This window comes from Microcaecilia unicolor, chromosome 2 (assembly GCF_901765095.1).
Source record: "Microcaecilia unicolor chromosome 2, aMicUni1.1, whole genome shotgun sequence".
Taxonomy (NCBI): Eukaryota; Metazoa; Chordata; class Amphibia; order Gymnophiona; family Siphonopidae; genus Microcaecilia; species Microcaecilia unicolor.
The window spans coordinates 276665158-276684899 of NC_044032.1; positions in this window are offsets into that span (position 1 = coordinate 276665158).

Sequence of the window (19742 nt, forward strand, 5' to 3'; positions counted from 1 at the left end):
ATGTGAGTTAACAATCAGTCATTTAAAAGCAATTGCTGTGGATGAAATCAACACTACATACACATTTTGACCAGGAAGAATGACAAGCAGAAAGTCTATGTTTGTGAAGGAAGACCCAGCTGTATCCATTTAGGAGCCATGAAATCAAACAACCCAGTTATTCTTTTAAATTTGGACAAGTGTTACAACAAAAATAAGAAATAAGCATTGGGGGGGGGGGGGGGGGAGAGAGCATCATAATTTATAAAACAAGAACATATTCTTTGAAGAATTAGGCCTGGAAATTAGGAAAATAAGGGTTCAATATTCAGCTGGTGGCAATCAGTGTTTTGCTGTCTGCCACTGGCTTTATCTCTGGAAATTCAAGACTGAGCCATATCTGGACTCCAACACTGAATTTCTGGATATACGGAACCAGCAAAACCATAGCTGGTAAGTGTGATATTCAGCACTTAAGTGGCTATAGCAAACTGCATAGAGGACTTCTTTTACAAAGTCGCACTAGTGATTCCTCTACTGCTAATTCCAGACTCCGTTCTTTTTATCTCGCTGTACCTCACGCCTGGAATAGACTTCCCGAGCTTGTACGTCTAGCCCCGTCTTTGGCCGTTTTCAAATCCAGGCTGAAAGCCCACCTCTTTGACGCTGCTTTTGACTCCTAACCACTACTCACTTGCCCTGTACCCTTTTATCCTTTACCTCTTAGTTGTTCTGTCTGTTTGTCTGTCCTATTTAGATTGTGAGCTCTTTGAGCAGGGACTGTCTTTTCGTGTATGATGTACAGCGCTGTGTATGCCTTGTAGCACTATAGAAGTGATAAGAAGTAGTAGTAGCAGTAAATGAGAGGAAGCCCATAGTGTTGTCTTCATCCCTGGAATGTCTTCAAAATAGCCAGTTTTGTGTTGAGCACTAACTGGCCATTTTCATTGGCGCTATCCGGTTAAGTGCTGCTAAATATGCCAGTTAGTCCTGAGCAAGTGATTTAACCAGCCAGGAGCCATTTCTGTCCATTTAAATTGCTGTTATTAAACCCCCTTTATTTATTTGGATTTTGGATCACAAGTAGCAACAGTGGGATTTGAACTGGCCAGCTCTGGATTGCAAGACCAGTGCTCTAACCACTAGGCCACTCCTCTCCACTCTACTCCCTTGAAATTTGGCCATCCCTGTGGGGGGGCAGTTGAGGACGTCCAAAATGTTTGAAAGAAGGACATCCATGCCCTCATTATGCCTCCACTGACACACACATACCTCCCCCCCAGGGACCTGCATACTGCCCCCCACAGGAATGGCCAAATTTCAAGCAAGTAGAGTGGAGAAGACGAGTGGCCTAGTGGTTAGAGCACTGGTCTTGCAATCCAGAGGTGGCTAATTTAAATCCCACTGCTGCTACTTGTGATCCAAACTCCAAATAAATAAAGGGGGTGTCAGAGACATAGCAGGCATGGACATCCTTCTCACAGAAACATCTAGGCATGGATTTCCTTCTCACAAACATCCACATTTTGGACGTCTTCAACTGCCGTCGCACGGATGGAGGCATATCGAAGGACATCTTCAACTGCCGTCGCAGGGACGGAGGCATAGCGAAGGAGGTCCTTCACCCATACTCTAAAAAAAGACAAAAGTTTTAAAAGTTTTTTTTCAGGATGGGAGGTGGTTAGTGACCACTGGGGAATCAGGCGAGATCATCCCCGATTCCCTCCAGTGGTCATCTGGTCATTTAGGGCACATTTTTGTGGCTTGGTCGTAAAAAAAAAGGACTACAAAAAATCAGGAAGAACAAATCTAACAAACCAAGTTAAACCATAAACTCACTATAATAAACTTGGATTCAAAATAATTTATCTTTTTTTTATATATGCACTTTAAAATGCTATAAATATTATAAAGTGTTTTAAATGTGCTCAGACCATACCATTTACACCCATTATATCCCCAAGAGGAATATGTGGTGGTGTCACAATGGAACCATCATTGCACATATAATGTTCCGCCTCCTAATATTTGTGTATGTACATACAGCTGAGCCCAAGTAGATCTTTATCACCAGTGTATGCACATATCTATAATAAATATGTATAGGTCATAAACTACTCACATTAAATACTGTTAGGCTTGAGCTCAAACCTTCGCCCATACATTATGGTGCATTCCATATTACCATCCAATACATAGATAATAGAACATACAATACAACATTTGTTTGAACCTAAAGGAGGTATATGTTAGTTCATGACACCCTGATCTCACTTCCCCCACATATCTTACATAAACCAACCCACAATGCGATATATACATATATTCACACAATTATTTCACTTCCCTTGGGGTATATTGTGCTCATGCTTGTGCTTCGTTAAAATCACATATCATTCATCCATTCCAATCTTGCCATCACAATAACTGCTCCCTTTAACTCTGGCCGAGTTTCAAAAGTCTTCATCAGAAATGGAAAAATACTAATCCTTTAAACCATTTTAAAGGCATCATAAATCCCCTGGGTGGGAAGCCTCTGGAACCCTTCCTCACTCCACGGAGAGCCAAAAACAAGGACCAAGTAAAGTGGGCCAAGTGTTTGTCAGGGACACCCTTCTTTTTTCCATTATCGCTTGCGGATGCCTCTCTGTTAGGCATGCCCCAGTCCCGCCTTCGCTACACCTCCAACACGCCCCCGGGAACTTTGGTTATTCCTGCGACGGGAAGCAGTTGGGGACGCCCAAAATCGGCTTTCAATTATGCCGATTTGGGCGACCCTGAGAGAAGGACGCCCATCTCCCGATTTGTGTCGGAAGATGGGCGTCGTTCCCTTTTGAAAATAAGCTAGATTGGTATTTAAATATATCTAGAATATAAATGCACAGGAAACAGACTTTTTTCAATGATAACTATCTGTGGAACAAGGAGCCATGAAATGAGGGTAAAAAAGGGTAGACTCAGGAGTAATTTATGTTTAAATATTTGTATTAACCACTTGAGTGCAAAAGAGACTGAAATCTTTAACACAGCTTCAAATGTGTAAACACCAAAACAGTATAATATTGTTGATATCATATGCTAAAGCAACAAATGCCCAATAAGGTTTTAGTTATATGAAAAGAGTAGCAAAGAACTTGATTTTCCCTTCTTCTGTTAATACCTGATTTAAGTACATAATTCCTTTAATAGACTATTGTTGAAAGGATGAAGTAGTACAACCAATGAACCAATAGGAGTGGAGAGACTAAAGGTGATTGCTTATGACATTTACAGACCCAGTGCCAGGCCTGCTGTAGAGATTTGTAAAAAGGATATTTTTTTCAATATTCCACACAGCTGATTAGCTCGTACATGCAAAATATAACTAAAGTGAAAAAAAGATCCCAGCTCTACAGACGAATGTGAGACTTGTGTTGCATTACCATACCAGTCATTAACATGTCTCATGCTGCAAATCAATTAAAAATGTTGAATACTTAGTAAACCCAACCCCCCCCCCTTCTCCCTAAGTGTTGACACTTAATCAAAATGAAGTCTATCTCTCTTGCCATTCCATGGATACTTATTTATGGCTTTGACAACATGTCTATCAGTCCTGGCAGAAAGTGTCAATGGAAGCATTTGAAACAGATATAACCACTAAGATACCACTAGAGTGCAATTCTACCCATCAAGGAAAAGGGGAAAGGTCTGCCATACTCACAGTTTTGTTATTGTAGTTGCCATAAGTGGGCTAATTTGAAAACACAGGGAAGATTTACTCCTAGGTATTTAATGGAGCCCTCTGCTCATATTAGAGGAATATCAACAACCCAGTTTCTTTTGACCACTAATTGCAATAGCAAAGCTAGTGACTTTTGCAAATTAAGTACAAAACCCAACAGAAATCCAAAATTGAAAACACAATGCTCAGTATTCTTTTTAACGATACCTGGGGGATTGGTATGGGCCATGAGAATATCATCTGCAAAAGCCAGCACTTTAATGGTAGATGAACCCATTGATATTCCCAAAACCCTGTCATCTTTGAGTACCATTTTGAAAAATGATTCAAGATATATTAGGCATAGCAGGGGTGAAAGAGGGCAGCCCTGCTAGGTGCCCCTCAGTTTAGGAAATATTTACCATGATTGATGCTGTGGGATTGTTATAAAAAACCTTAATGGCTTGAAAAAAAACATTTAACCTCAAATTCTGCAAGGTCCAAAAAAGAGATAATGCCAGCCAACCTTATTAAATGCTTTTCTAGCATCAAAACTAACCAGTGTACCAGGCATGCAGATGTTTTCAGTATGGGCCATTGCTAGTATCACTTTAAAGATGTTAACAACTGATTGGAAGCTTTTAAACAAATCCTATTTTCTCTTCACCAATCAAAGATGGTGACATAGAAATGTAGACATGGAAAAAAATGTATATTTACATTTAGTAAGGAGATGGGTCAGTAAGATTCTAGAAGTTGAGGAGGCTTACCCAGCTTAGGGATCAGTGTAATCAAAGCTTCATTGACTCTGGGAGGAAATGATCCTTTCAAGAGCACATCCAAGTAGTATGATTCCAAAAGGCCACATAATTGGGTAGTTAATGGCATGAAGCCATCTGGACCAGGTGCTGTGTGGTTTTTAACAGCCTTAATAACTTTTAGTATTTAATTTGCATGCAAGAAGCATTAAGCTGAGACAATACTTCTGGTGAAATATGAGGCATGTCCGAATCCTCCAAGTAATCTGAGACCAAGGGGTCACTCTTAATACAGTTGGAGTACATTTGTTTAAAATGGTCTAAAAATACCTTAGCAATGTCTGATGTTTTAATAGTATTTTCACCTCTAGAGTTAGTTAATGCGGGTATAAGACAAGATTCATTTCAGGTTTTCATGACTTCCACAAGTAGCTTGCCAGGTTGATTACCAAATTGAAATTTATATTTATAAAACAGTATTTTTTGTTTGCTTGTGAATTAATGCATTTGAAGCTGGTTGGGTAGCTATAAGTTTTTTCCACAAAACCAAGAAATTATATTCCAACTCTATACTGTGGAATTCATTAAAGTGCATTTGACAATAATAACAACAGTTACCATCTGTATTGATGGTTTTAAAAGTCAACTGTGGAAATAAAATGGTGCCCCAGTTTAAATAAGATGCCAATGTTAGCGTCAAAGATACCGGGTTATCTTCCTCCTATGGAAGCTCAGATGGAACAAAGTTCTTTCTTTCATAAAAATGCTGCCCATTCAAAACAAGTACTTAAACCTGCAGGTTCTATAGACTGAACGTGATGATATCTAATGCTGTTCTTGCTGTACTAGCAGATGATCTTGATTACCACCTCTCAAAGACTTTTTAATCTTCCCTATCACAAAACAGTGAAATTATGAAAACTCATGTTTCATAGTCATACAATGAGCTACTAGCGGAGCACCTGCTTTATTCCTAGTAATGCATGACTTATGTTCATTCATTTTGGTATGTAACTTCCTAATAGTTTTGCCTACATAAAGCTTATGGTGTTTTATTTAAACTGGGGTGCCATTTTGACACTGGGAGATACATGCATGATTGTTTGCAAAGATGTGTAAGCTTTCGGGGAACTGGAGCAATGGGATAGTGACTTTTGAATCCCTCGATGCAGATGGTCACTGTTATTATTGTCAAAAGCATTTAAATTAATTCCACAATATAGGGTTGGACTATAAATATAGGCTTGTTCAGCTGGTCTATATCATTTCTCTAGCATTTATATCCCTTGTGAAAAACATTTTGGTCTTGACACAGTATATGCAATTATATCACCATAGAATACTATCTTTATTGTTTTCCCCCAAAAGTAAGGGTTCCATATTATGTTGGGAGTTAAATTCCACATACTCAGATCACTTTCTCAGGCCCCAGCTGAATATTGACCAGAACCCACATAAGTATTTTCAGGTGCCTCTGCCCCTCTGATATACCACCTTGATCCTGACCCTCCTCCCTTCCCCTGAAAATAAATCAAGTGTCCACTCCTTCCTGCTCATTATCAGGGCCGTGCCGATGCGGTAAGCGGGGTAAGCGCCGCAGGGGGGCGCCCACCTCTGGAGGGCGCCGCCGCGGTGCTTACTCTCGCCCCGCGAGGCCTTTAAATCTTTTTACCTGGTCGCAGCAGCGTCAGTGAAATCGCTGCCGACGTCTCCCTTCCCTTGCACTCATTGGTTCTCTCAGTGTCCCGCCTTCTTCTGACGTCAGAAGAAGGCGGACACTGACGCGAAGGGAAGGTAAACGTCGGCAGCGCTCCGCTTTCACTGATGCTCATAGGCGCCCCGTATAAGAGGCTTGGGGAGGCTAAGCCTCCCCAGCCGTGACCTTTCCCGCCCATGCTGCATTGCCCCCCCCCCCCCACCAAACGTAGCCACTTTCCCTCCAGGCCCGAGGCCCGCTCATCCAGACCTGCCAAGTCCGGAGTCTCCCGCACTCACGAGTCTGGGCCGGCAAAGTGGGAAAGTCTCCTCTTCAGCGCGAGTCGCGCGATAAAACAAAAAAAGAAGCAAGAGCGGGGCCGTGGCAGCCTTCAAGCATGGGCTGTCTGCGCTGCAGCCGCTCCTCTCTCTGCCCCTGGAGGAGCAGGAAGGAAGTTGACATCGACTTCCTGCTCTGCTCCGGGGACAGAGAGGAGCGGCTGCAGTGCCGATAGCCCATGCTGAAAGCTGCTATGGTACAGCCCCGCGCTTGTTCCAGCAGCCAACTGTTGCTCCTGGGGGCTCCAAAACGGTTGAAGCTGCGTGTGGTGTCAGTCCTCCCAGCTGATTCCTGCACTTTGGGTGCGTGTAACGCGTGCTACCTTTTTTTTTTTTGTCTGGACTCGGGGCGCTGCTGCTGCTGAAGAGGAGAAGCAGCAGCAGTGGCCAACAAATTAATACCGGGTGGAAGGGGGAGCGAGAGGCACTAGGCAGGTATAATGGAGAGAGTGGGAAGATGGGGAGAGAAGGAGGGGACATGGAGAAGGGCTGGAGTCCTGGAGAAAGGGAGAAGCTGCTTAAAATGAGGAGAAAATGGGAGGGGGGTGAAAGAGGGAAGACACTGGAAGGGAGAGAGAAACTAACATGAGGAGAAACATTGAAGGATGGGGAGAGAGAGGGGGGCATGATGAATGGAAAAGGGTAGAGAGAGAGACACTGGATGGAAAAGGGGATAGAGAGAGAGAGAGAGACACTGGATGGAAGGATTGGGAGAGAGGGGGGTAGATGTTGGATGGCAGGATCGGGAGAGGGGGTAGACGAATGGAAGGACATGGAGAGAAAGAGGGAAGAGGAAGACAGAAGGATGGGGAGATAAAGAGGGAAAACGGATGGAAGGATGAGGAGAGGGGGGATAGACGGGACGGGAGAGAAGAGAAATCACTGGACTGGACATGTAGGGGAGGGCAGGGGAGGGAGGAGAATTGCTAGATATGGAAGGATAGAGGGGTCAGAGGAGAGAGATTTGCTAGATGGATGGATGGAAGAACCGGGGAGAAAGGAGATTTGCTAGATATGGATGGAGGACAGGGGAGGGAGGAGAGTTGCTGGACACGGATGGATGGATGAATGGAGGGGAGGGGAGGGGAGTGAGGAGAAATGCTGAATATGGATGGAGGGGAAACTGCTGAATTTAAGGACTGGATTGAAACGCCTTGAGGGCAGATGCTGCAACTGGAGGAAGGATAGGGACAGGGTGCCACAGATGGTAGACAGAACGCATAAGGACACAGGAGGATGGTGGACATGGTGAGTGAAAGAATATCAAATGGAAAGAAGACACCATAAAACAGACGACACTGGGACCAAAGCGAATAGAAAAACTAAATGCTCAGAAAACAAAGGTAGAAAAAAGTATTTTATTCAGAATGTATTAATTGGAATATGTCAGCTTTTGGAAATGTGCATCTGTGATATTTTGCACGTAAGTTTCAATTTCTCTAGTATTGCTGCATGCCAAGTCTGACTTCTTGAGGTAATTTTCCAATTCATAATTTTGCCTTCATATCTTTTGATTTCTAGTTCCTTTTGTCATATCTGTTGTCATGTGTTTTTCATGTGTGATCAAGGTGCAGTATTCTGCTAGCGTGTACTATTTGCAGCCCTTTTGGTTTTGGTTTTTTCACTAGGTAGTGTATTGGTGTTTTAGAGCCTGGTGTAATTACAGTGCTGCTTTTCCACGCATAAGATTGTAGCTCGTCCTGTCCTTGGAATTAGTGCTGTTATGATTTGGTAAGTTTCTGAGTGTGTTTTTGCACAAGTTTGTGTATAGTGTTTTGCAGTGGAAAGATTGTGTGTTGGCCGTACTAAGGTGACATCAACACTTTAAATTCATTTTAGTTTGTCATAACATCAGACATAGTTTTATAATATTTTGGAGGATCTGATGTTGAATTGTTAAAGGTATTAATTGTGACTATTTTACTTTTATTTATTTTTCCTGTGTGTTGTCGGACAATTATGGATGTAAGCCCCGCCCCCTGGTACCACCCATAACCCCGCCCCCTTTAGCCTCCCCAAACAGTTGGGCCACCGACCGCCTATGCTGACGCTGCTGCGACCTCTTCGTTGCCGTCGCGTCGTCCCACCCCCCACTTCACGCGATTTGCGAACCGCGCTGCCGCTTAGCACTGCTTAAAAAAAAATTTACACGTCAGCAGGAACAGGCTGCTTCAGCCAATCCCAGGAGCCTTCCTTCAGCCCTCAGGGGCGGAACACGCTGAAGGAAGGCCCCTGGGATTGGCTGAAGCAGCCTGTTCCTGCTGACGTGTAATTTTTTTTTTTTAAGCAGTGCTAAGAAGCGGTTCGCGAATCGTGTGAAGGGAGAAGACAATTTGCTGGAAATGGAAGGGAGGGGAGAGAGAGGAGGATTGCTGGCTATGGATGGAGGAGGGAAGGGCAGAGAGGGACAAGGATGGACATGGGGGCCCAGGGAGAGGACAATTTGCTGGAAATGGAGGGAGGGGAGAGAGAGGAGGATTGATGGCTATGGATGGAGGAGGGAAGGGCAGAGAGGGACAAGGATGGACATGGGGGCCCAGGAAGAGGACAATTTGCTGGAAATGGAGGGGAGAGAGGAGGATTGCTGGCTATGGATGGAGGAGGGAAGGGCAGAGAGGGACAAGAATGGACATGGATGGGAGGGCAGGACCCAGGGAGAGAGGAGAAATGGATATAGAGCAAGAAATGAAGAAGAAAGGAGAAAAGTAAAGAAATAAATGGAAAGGAAGCCCTGGAAATGGAGTTAAGAGGACAGATAGCAGCAGACTCAGATACTGGCCAGCATGATCGGAAAAAGAAAGTCACCAGACAACAAAGGTAGAAAAAAATCATTTTATTTTCATTTTAGCGTTTGGAATATGTCTACTTTGAGAATTTACATCTGCTATCTTATTTTGCAATGTATAGCAATTTGTTTCTAAGAATATTGCTGACAATTCCTGTCAGTGTAGCAAGTGGTGAGCGATCATTTTCACCGGGGGGGGGGGGGGCGTGATCATTTTCACCGGGGGGGGGGCGCCAACTGATAGTCTGCAGGGGGGCGCCAGAGACCCTAGGCACGGCCCTGCTCATTATGAGTCCTGCCACAAAATGGCCGCACAACCCCTAGCAACAGTCTCATGGTACTTCAAGGTTGCATACCAAGGGGACAGGGAAAATGATGTGTTTTCCACTGAGATAATAAAATATACTGTAGAAAGGTGGCCTGAGTTTGAGATGAAGATGTGTTCTCCTTCAGGCCCCATAGGGTAAGTGAGTGTGCTTATTCTCAAAATCTCATCCTCTACATGCAATTAATTGTACCATATTTTACCAGTTTCTCAGATTCAATAATATCATATTTGTCCAATACACTGCAATTAAACTGTTATTTGTTTAAAAAAAAAGATATGATCATATGACACCACTGTTTATTTCAGAACACTGGCTCCCGGCCTCCTTTTGATTTCCTTTAATACTCAACCATTGTGCATCAGATCAAGCACTCTGTTCTCCCATCATTTCTGTCAAGCCTCCTTGTTCCCAAACCTGGTCCTGGAGGCACTCCAGCCAGTCATTCAGTATATCCGTAACAAAAATTCATGAGAGAGATTTGCATGTAGTGGAGGTAGTGCATGCAAATCTCTCTCATGAATATTCATTGTGGGTATCCTGAAAACCTGACTGGCTGGGGTGACTCCAGGACCAGGTTTGGGAACCACTGACCTAACATTTGCACACTTGCTTTAGTGTTGTTGCATCCATTCTGTGCAATGGTCTTCCTCTTTCCCTTAAGACCAAGCCTTCCCTTAAAACACTCAACAGCTGCCTTAAAGCGCATTTATTTTCTCAAGCTTTTCCGCAACCCTGACTCCCTTTTTTACAAAATGTTGCCTACTTTGGAATGCTTTCTCCCTTTTCTCTACCCATTCCTCTGTCTCTCCTGACACCTCTTAAGAGATTGTAATGCTCCACTTCCCCTTCATGTTTCCCTTCACTTATCTCACTTTTCCTTTCTATTCCCTCTGTGCTTGTCTAATTGTTCCCAGTCTCCCCCCTCTTTAATTGTTATTCTTGATATCGTAAACCACTTAGATGGCTTTGCACATATTAGTGATGTATCATATAATGTTGAACTTGAACATCTTAGTGGCCATCCTCTACATGGCAAACTATTGGCACCACTTAGGCCAAGATACCAGATCAGTAAAGTTGAAAACGGCTGAGAGTTGACTTTTGTCATCTTGATGAATTGAGGGGCTCACAACAGACTAAACCAGTTCTGAGGTTCAAACTTCTGTCATGATATTAAATTCCACATGATTATATATGTGTGATTTAGGTATTTCTAGGCCCCATCCCTGATAGACTCAACCAAACAGTCTGAACAGGAAGGTAAATTTCATTATTTCCCAGAGTGCCCTCTAGTGAGACCTAATTTTTCCTAGCAACTCCTCATAGTACATACGTGTGTGTGTGTGTGTATCAAATCCGACTATTTATATACATCAAATAAACAGGTAGTTCTAGTCTGACTACACTGCCAGCAACACAGTCTCAATGCAACTAATGATTCTGTTTTTATTTTTAATACAGTATAATATTGCTGGCATTGTGTATCAAGTAGACATGATAACAGCTGCAGCTGTCAGTGTGTTTTAGTAGTAACACACAGTCTATATAATAAGCAGGCCATTCTAGCATGCTCAGTGTTAGAGGGTCACAAATCACACAGGACAAACTTCCTTGATTTTATTTGCCTCATCTGTTATAGTTGAAGAGAGAGTTAAAATGCCATCAGGCACAGAAGCAAACACTGACACTTTAACAGCCACATTAGTTATTTAGAACAGTAATGTTAGCAGTTAGCAAAATGAGCTTCCCCAGAGGAGCCCAAAAATGGGGAACAGATGGATTGCAAGGAGTTCATACTAAATAAGGGCAAATCAGAGACACATCCCACACTACATACCACTACACTCCTTCATGGCATTTAGGGTGATGTGATGACTCACCGAGTCATCTGTTATAGAGGCAAAATTGGAAGTAGAGATGGAGACGCACTACAAATGTGAATAGTGGCAGATATCTGAGATGAAAACTCGTTCTGGTGGAGAAGTACAGAAGAATACATTTAGTGGCAAGAATTTAAAAAAAAAATGGTAAGGGAGTTCATCAAAGTCTGGAGTAAACAAAGAATCCCTGGAGATATCCCTGGTGACCTTCATAAAGTGGCTGTTGATACCAAAAAGCTATGGTATGATTCCAAGAGAGAGGAGGAGCCTGAGTATTGCTTTAAGCATTAGTTTAATAAGAGAAAACAAAATTTAAGACTTCAAATGTTCTATTAGCAGAAATGGTGAACCCCTATGGTGAATTTTAGGCATGCTTGAGACAGACATGGAGGTCAATGATGGAAAACAAGTTAAGTGGGCAGGTAAAGCAAATAGAGAATGGGGACTGATGTTGAGTTGTGTATTGAAATTTATATGTGTATTTGCACAAAGTATATTTATTTTAAAATGTATTTTAAAACACTTCTATACTACTTAAGTGAAAACAGCTGAGCTAAGTAGTACACAAAATCAAACATATAAACGGCGAGTGACCGTACTCACTCGCAAATGCGCAGTACAGACTTCCCTCTCTGCCCCGCCCCCGCTTCAATACGTGATGATGGGGGCGGGACAGAGAGGGAAGTCTCTACTGACATGCTGCAGACGTCGGAACCGCTCCCCCCCTCCCCTGGAGTCGCCGCCGCCCCTCCATCTGGCCCGAGCACTGTGAACTTACATCAGCACGTAGCAGCAGGCACATCAGCAAAGCTGCCGTTGGGCTTCCTTCTCTGCCTTTGTCCCGCCCTCGCCGACGTTATGTCACACGAGAGCGGGACACAGGCAGAGAAGGAAGCCTGGGTAAATACTTGCAGGAAAAGCATTGACAAGTTGCTAAAGTAAAGCAAAATATCAGGCAAAGCAGAAATGTTGAAAAAACAACTTCAAGGGATCAATCCAAGACAAGAGATAAGGTGCTCCAAAAAACTTTATTGAGGACCCAACACGGTCCGTGTTTCGGTTTTAGAAAAAACCTTCATCAGGGGTCTATAACATAACAACAAAGATATATAAAATAAAATAACAAATCACATATATAATAAAAAATATAAAAATATATGTAAAAAAGGGTACAACAATAATATTTTGTTAATATATATGATTATATGTAAGTATATTTGATTTATATTAGGGATGATTAATATATTTTTAACATTTCTAATATTTTTATCATAATATTTAATATCATTATGTTTTTTTAAAAATTGATTGTCAGACATGTGATTCGATTTGTTCACAATTTCCTCCTTTTTTACATATATTTTTATATTTTTTATTATATATGTGATTTGTTATTTTATTTTATATATCTTTGTTGTTATGTTATAGACCCCTGATGAAGGTTTTTTCTAAAACCGAAACACGGACCGTGTTGGGTCCTCAATAAAGTTTTTTGGAGCACCTTATCTCTTGTCTTGGATTGATCCCTTGAAGTTGTTTTTCCACTTGTTTCTTTCGTTGTTGGACTTCTGTGGAAATTTTTGGACCTTTTTTGATAAAAGCAGAAATGTTTACAGAATGGCAGAAGTGTGCAGTGTCTATGCAAACCATTAGTAAATTTCCAGTCACTATTCAGCTAGAAATGATTTGCATTTTTTTCAAATACTGACTACCACAGGGAGAATTAGCCCCAGATAAGTGTAGGCACCAGCACTGAATATCTGGAGCTAATTTCATATGTGCTAGTTGCCGGAGCTAATGCAGGTCTCGACCAATATTCAGTTGGAATCAGCATAAGATAGTTATGTGGGACTTGACTGAATATCGGCCAGTACATGCATAAGGGATGCAGGTGCCCTCTGTGCCTCTGATTATGATCCCCCTCCCTACCATCCCTTGGAATATCCTAAAGCTCCCCTCTAATCCAAGCCAGAAGCATATCATCCCCCCCAATTTCAATCCCCTTTTTAGAAGTATATTTCCCCCTTCTAATCCCTTTCCTCCTCCCAATGAGGCAAAATTCCCCTTCCATCCCATCTCACCCACAACAGCACATAGTCAACCTTCACCCATCTCCCTATAAGGCAAGATCCCCCCTCCCATTCCACACTCTCCAATATGACAAGATCCCCCCCCCCCCTTTTTCAGGTCTATACCCACCTCCTGCATCCCACTGATGATAATTCCCCAGGGCCTACTGAAAGTCTCTGGAGGTCCAGTGGGGCAATGGGGGCAGGAATGAATTGGCCTCTGGTACTCAATATTAGTCAGTACCCAGTTAATTTCTGGGATAAGCAGCATAAAATGTACTGTATTGTTTTGGAATCTTGCCAGGTACTTGTGACCTGGATTGGCCATTGTTGGAAACAGGATACTGGGCTTGATGGACCTTCGGTCTGTCCCAGTATGGCAATACTTTTGTACTTATGTAATGGCCTGAAGTGTTCACAGGATCTCCTCCTCTGATTCTCCTGAATTTACTTTTCTCTTCCCTCCTTCACACCCTCCCTCGCTCCAAAGAGGATTATGATCCGCCAGCCAGACACCTATAGAACTACTCCCACCCCCATAGCTCTCCCAGGGCTATTTTTAGTATCATTGGTGGTATAGGGGCCCAACAGATGATATGTGTCCCCTCATGGCTCCTGCCTGAAAATGGCCTGCTGTGATCTACTTTTAAAGTGTGTCTACTTTTATTCTATATGGAGATCATTGCCACCCAAAGGTCTCTTGAATGATCCATATTCTATAAAGGAAAGTAGGTGCTTACTTTACTTTATAAAATACCAGTGCAATCAGATATACACAAAGGTATGCGCTTAAACATGAGAACTTATACCAGCCATAGAGCTGGCATTAGTGTGCGAGCCTATGTTCTCAATATATTTATTTTTATTTAATTATTTAAAATGTTTATAGCCCACACAATCACAACATTCTAGGTAGATTACACTAATATATGGGTAATAATAATATGTGTAATTTATAGTATACTATAAGACATGGGTAATTTTCAGGCTCATTTTCGAAAGAGAAGGACGCCCATCTTTCGACACAAATTGGAAGATGGGCACCCTTCTCACAGGGTAGTCCAAATCAGTAAAATTGAAAGCCAATTTTGGGCGTCTCCAACTGCTTTCCGTCGCAGGGATGGCCAAAGTTCAATGGGGCGTATCGTAGGTGTAGCGAAGGCGGGACTTGGGCATGCCTAACACATGGACGTCCTCGACCCATAATGGAAAAAAAAAGGGTGTCCCTGACGAGCACTTGGACGACTTTACCTGGTCGTGTTTTTCTTATGACCAAGCCTCAAAAAGGTATCTGAACTGACCAGATGGCCACCGGATAGAATTGGGGATGACCTCCCCTTACTCCCCCAGTGGTCACCAACCCCCTCCCACCCTCAAAAACATTTTTTAAAATATTTCTTGCTAACCTCTATGTCAGCCTCAAATGTCATACTCAGGTCCATGACAGCAGTATGCAAGTACCTGGAGCAGTTTTAATGGGTACAGTGCACTTCAGGCAGGTGGACCCAAGCCCATCCCCCCTACCTGTTACGTTTGTGGAGGAAACAGCGAGCCCTCCAAAACCCACCAGAAACCCACTGTACCCACATCTAGGTGCCTCCTTCACCCGTAAGGGCTATGGTAGTGGTGTACATTTGGGGGTAGTGGGTTTTGCGGGGGTTGGGGGGCTCAGCACACAAGGTAAGGGAGCTATGTTCCTGGGAGCAATTTCTGAAGTCCACTGCAGTGCCCCCTAGGGTGCCCGCTTGGTGTCCTGGCATGTCAGGAGGACCAGTGCACTACAAATACTGGCTCCTCCCACGACCAAAGGGCTTGCATTTGGTTGTTTTTGAGTTGGGCGTCCTTGGTTTCCATTACCGCCAAAAATCAGAAATGACCAAGTCTAGGGATGCCACAAAAAACCTTATAAGAATAGAAATATTTTTATGCAAATTAATTATTATTTATTGTTATCTCGCTATCATTTGTCTAGTACAAATGAGATTATAAACCTACAATCTTATATAGCATGATTTTATCTTCAATACAATATTATATTTCTCCTAAGTTATTCCACTCTCAGAGTTCATGCAATGCAAAGTCCATTCCAATTGTATCCATGTTCTTCCAGAAGTCAAAATATAAGATGATTATTTGATTTAACTTGAAGCTATCACAATTTCTTCAGTTCCTTATATAGTCAATAAAAATCCTTTCTTTCAGCTCTACACAGTGCTGTGTTTCTCCATCGGCACCAATCTAGGGTTGACCATCTCTAAGGATGACCTAAATTTCAAGATTTGGGTGTCCCCGACCGTATTATCAAAACGAAAGATGGACGTCCATCTTTTTCAATAATACGGGTTTCCCCGCCCCTCCATCAGTACGTTTTGTAAGGACATCCTCAACAAAACTTGGGCGTCCCTTTCGATAATGCCCCTCTTTGTGTCCTTCCTATGCTCTGCCAAATTCTGCCCATGTGCATGCCCACCTGCAAACTGTGCACTATGAGAGAGATGTGTGGTTATAAAATACCACTTAGGTGCATAAATCCAGCCCTTACATGCATATGTGCAAACATCAGCAAATATATATTATTTTTATTTATTTATCTTAAAATTTATACACTGCCTAAAACTGAGTGGCTTCCAATAAAGCATACATAAAATAACAAACAAACAAAAACATATATATTCAGTTATAACTCAGACAGACAGAAAAGCATTATCGTACACACCTGAGAACACTTATAAAAATGCTAGTGTTTTTGCATTTTCTTGTTTCATAATAAAAGGGAATACACTTGCCTTTGTTACAACATAATGGATCTTATTCAAATCTGGTACAGACACACACCTTTCAGTATTAGATCTTAATTGATGTGGTGCCTTATAAAATTGATGGGATAAAACAGATCCCAGATGAATTCAAAAAATTCATTTCTGTATTGAAGACTTTACCTGAAGAGGTCCATGTTTTACCCAACAAGGGCTGCCTCCGAGGTATATAACTAAAACCACTAATCAAATCATATAATTAACATATGGCACATAAAAGATCAACAAATCAACAAAACATGTAAGGTCCAGGCAAAGTTTTATGTGCACTAACAGCAAGCACAATTACAAAAAGTAAATGTGTCCATGTATATAAGCACTACAATCCTAAAATCATATGTACTCGACATTGATTTCTGTTTGGCTATCATACGTTAAGTAGGAGAAACAAGACTTCATAACTTGTCACTGAAATGACAGGCGGGCATCCAAAAAGACACTGAAATATTTTATGTGCTGTCGTACATGTTCCATCACATCACTTAACATACAGCTTACATCTGGTAAAGGATTCATTTTGTTGCCAGTTATCACTATTTCAATTTTCATCAAATTCAACAGTAATTTATTATTGTCCATCCACACCCCAGTACATGCTACTATCCTGAACATTTAATTGTCTAACTGGTGCATACATTGTGGAGGAGTGGCCTAGTGGTTACAGCACTGGTCTTGCAATCCAGAGGTGGCCAGTTCAAATCCTACTGTTGCTCCTTGTGATCTTGGGCAAGCCACTTAACCCTCCATTGCCTCAAGTACACACTTAGATTGTGAGCCCTCCTGGGACAGAGAAATATCCAGAGTACCTGAATGTAACTCACCTGGAGCTACTACTGAAAAAGGTGTGAGCAAAATCTAAATACATATAAAAGGCACTCTTAGTTGGGGGCTGTTTATAGAATAGCACATAGCTCTGAGATCCATGCTCAATTTTGGGTGTGAGGATTTACACCAAATTCTATAATAGTTTGTGCATCTGTGATCTGTTTGAACGTTGTGTTCTTGGATCAATGAAATGAAGAACTGATATCATTGCATGTGATGTTCAAGTGGCACAAAGAATTGTTGTCATTGTATGCTTTAATGGAAATCGGTATTTGTTTGGACTTATGTACATGTATGCATATTTTAAAGGGGCATTCTCTTAGGGAATGTGGTTGGTAATATTTTTTTGGATATTTTTGTAATAAAATTTTGTATATTTTTGATATGGAATTTTGAAATGAGTACATTTTATATTTGATTAATTACTTAAGTTCTCTATTTTGTTTTAGCCCCTGTTTACTAAGCCATGCTAGCGGCTGCCATGTGGCAATGCCAACATAGTCCATTCAAAGTGAATGGGCTGTATTGGCATTAGTGCACCACAGCCATTGGTGTGGCTTAGTAAATGGGGGGGGGGGGGGGGGTAATTTTAAACAGGCACCATTTTGGTTTCATTCTTTGGAGACAAGTGGGTTTGCTCTTTCGTGGGCAAATCAAGAGGATATGCCAAGAAGACTACATTACATTGTTGATTCACTGTTGTGGCAGAGTGGTGACACACAGTTTCTATTTTCAGGTGGGATCAGTGCTACTTCATTTCACCATTATTCAAGTATAAATACCGCTATTCTACTGGTTGACATTGATAAAAATTATGCATGGAGAGTTTTATAATGGAGGTCTTTGGCCAATGATTGAATGTGTCAAAATGATGGCAACGAGTTAGTCCGTTTTGAAATTTAGGACATGTGAGTTGCCTACCTAAAGCTTCTACTACGTCTTTTCCTCCATTTTCCATATTTTCATGTTTACTAATGAATCTACACTATCCACAGTGTGATTGGGTTTTTACAACAATATTTTTTGTGTGGATAGTTTTTCCGTTATTAGTTGAAGTATTAAGAACTTTTATAGAATCATCTTCATAGAAAGCATTCTTAAACCCTTAGCACATAAGACTAGGACTTAATGTAAAGTAATTGCATTCATTATTGTACATTGCTTTATGCCTTTGCAATAAATGGTACATTAAGTAAATAAATGGAATGGAAATGGAAAAGAAACAGCTTCACTCGATACCTCAGTTACCACCTAACACTCTGTCAATCACAATGTAATAGATGTGGATGCCTGGAATGCTCTCTGAGTGCAAGTAGTAGAGACAAAAATGGTAATAGAATTAAAAAAGGCACAAGATAAACACAAAGGATCCCCAAGTAAAATACGATGGAAACCAAGCACAGAGCATTTCCGTTGAAAATTTTGTACCATTTTGATAGAATACAAGTAGTGGTAAAAATAAATAAACAATAATATTAATAATAGCTCATATGTACATTTTTAAGCAGCTATATAAATTTGTTCATCCATATTTCCACTTTTAAACCAATTGCTGTGTGGCCAAGGCATTTTCTTCTTTGCTTTGTTTCTGTACTCTGCATTGTGTCCCAGTAGTTAGAATTACTTTTCCCTGTGCACATCACGACGTGTTTGTCCATATTAATTTCATATACCATTTAGAAGCTCACTTACCTAGTCTGGTGAAATCTGTCTGCAGTTTCTGACAGTTCACTTGTATTTCAAAGACTTTGAAAAATATTGCCATTTGAAAATCACCTCATGTGTTTCTCCTTTTTCTAGATAATTTCTGTAGTCAGGTTCTTCAGTCTCATCCCATGTGGCTTTATGCACAGACCTCATGCTATTGTTTTCAGTCTTTCTCTGGATTACCTCAAGCATTTTGTGTGAAAGGGGTGAGGAGGGCACACATTACTACCTTAGACAGAGCAAGGCTCACATTTTAGAGATAGAGCTAATTATCTATTAAAGCCATTTTAATGCAATTTAGCAAATAGAACCTTTAATTTGCATATTGTTTTAAGGTGTCTGAGTCTATCATAATAAAGGAATATGCAAATTAATGGACCAGACCTGCCTTTTTCACTGTCTCACTATGGGGACTCTTTATCATATACAATCTGGCCTCTGCCAACATTCTGAGGTTAGACTTTCTGTGGGGATTTTCACCTCATATATATTCATTAATATCCCTGCGAAAAGTCCTCACTGTCCGCACACTGGTAGATCTCAAGCTGATATGAATGTGTGTGTCCCACACAGGGCTAGATTTAAGATTCTCGCAGGACCAGAGGTAGGGTAGGGTAGTACAGAATGCACAGTACATAAGTATTGCCATACTGGGACAGCATCCTGTTTCCAACAGTGGCCAATCCAGGTCACAAATACCTGGCAAGGTCCCAAAAAAAATACTAAAGATTTTATACTGTTTATCCCAGAAATAGTGGATTTTCCCCAAGTCCAATTTAATAATGGTCTATGGACTTTTCCTTTAGGAAGCCGTCCAAACCTTTTTTAAACTCTGCTAAGCTAACCACCTTTGCCAC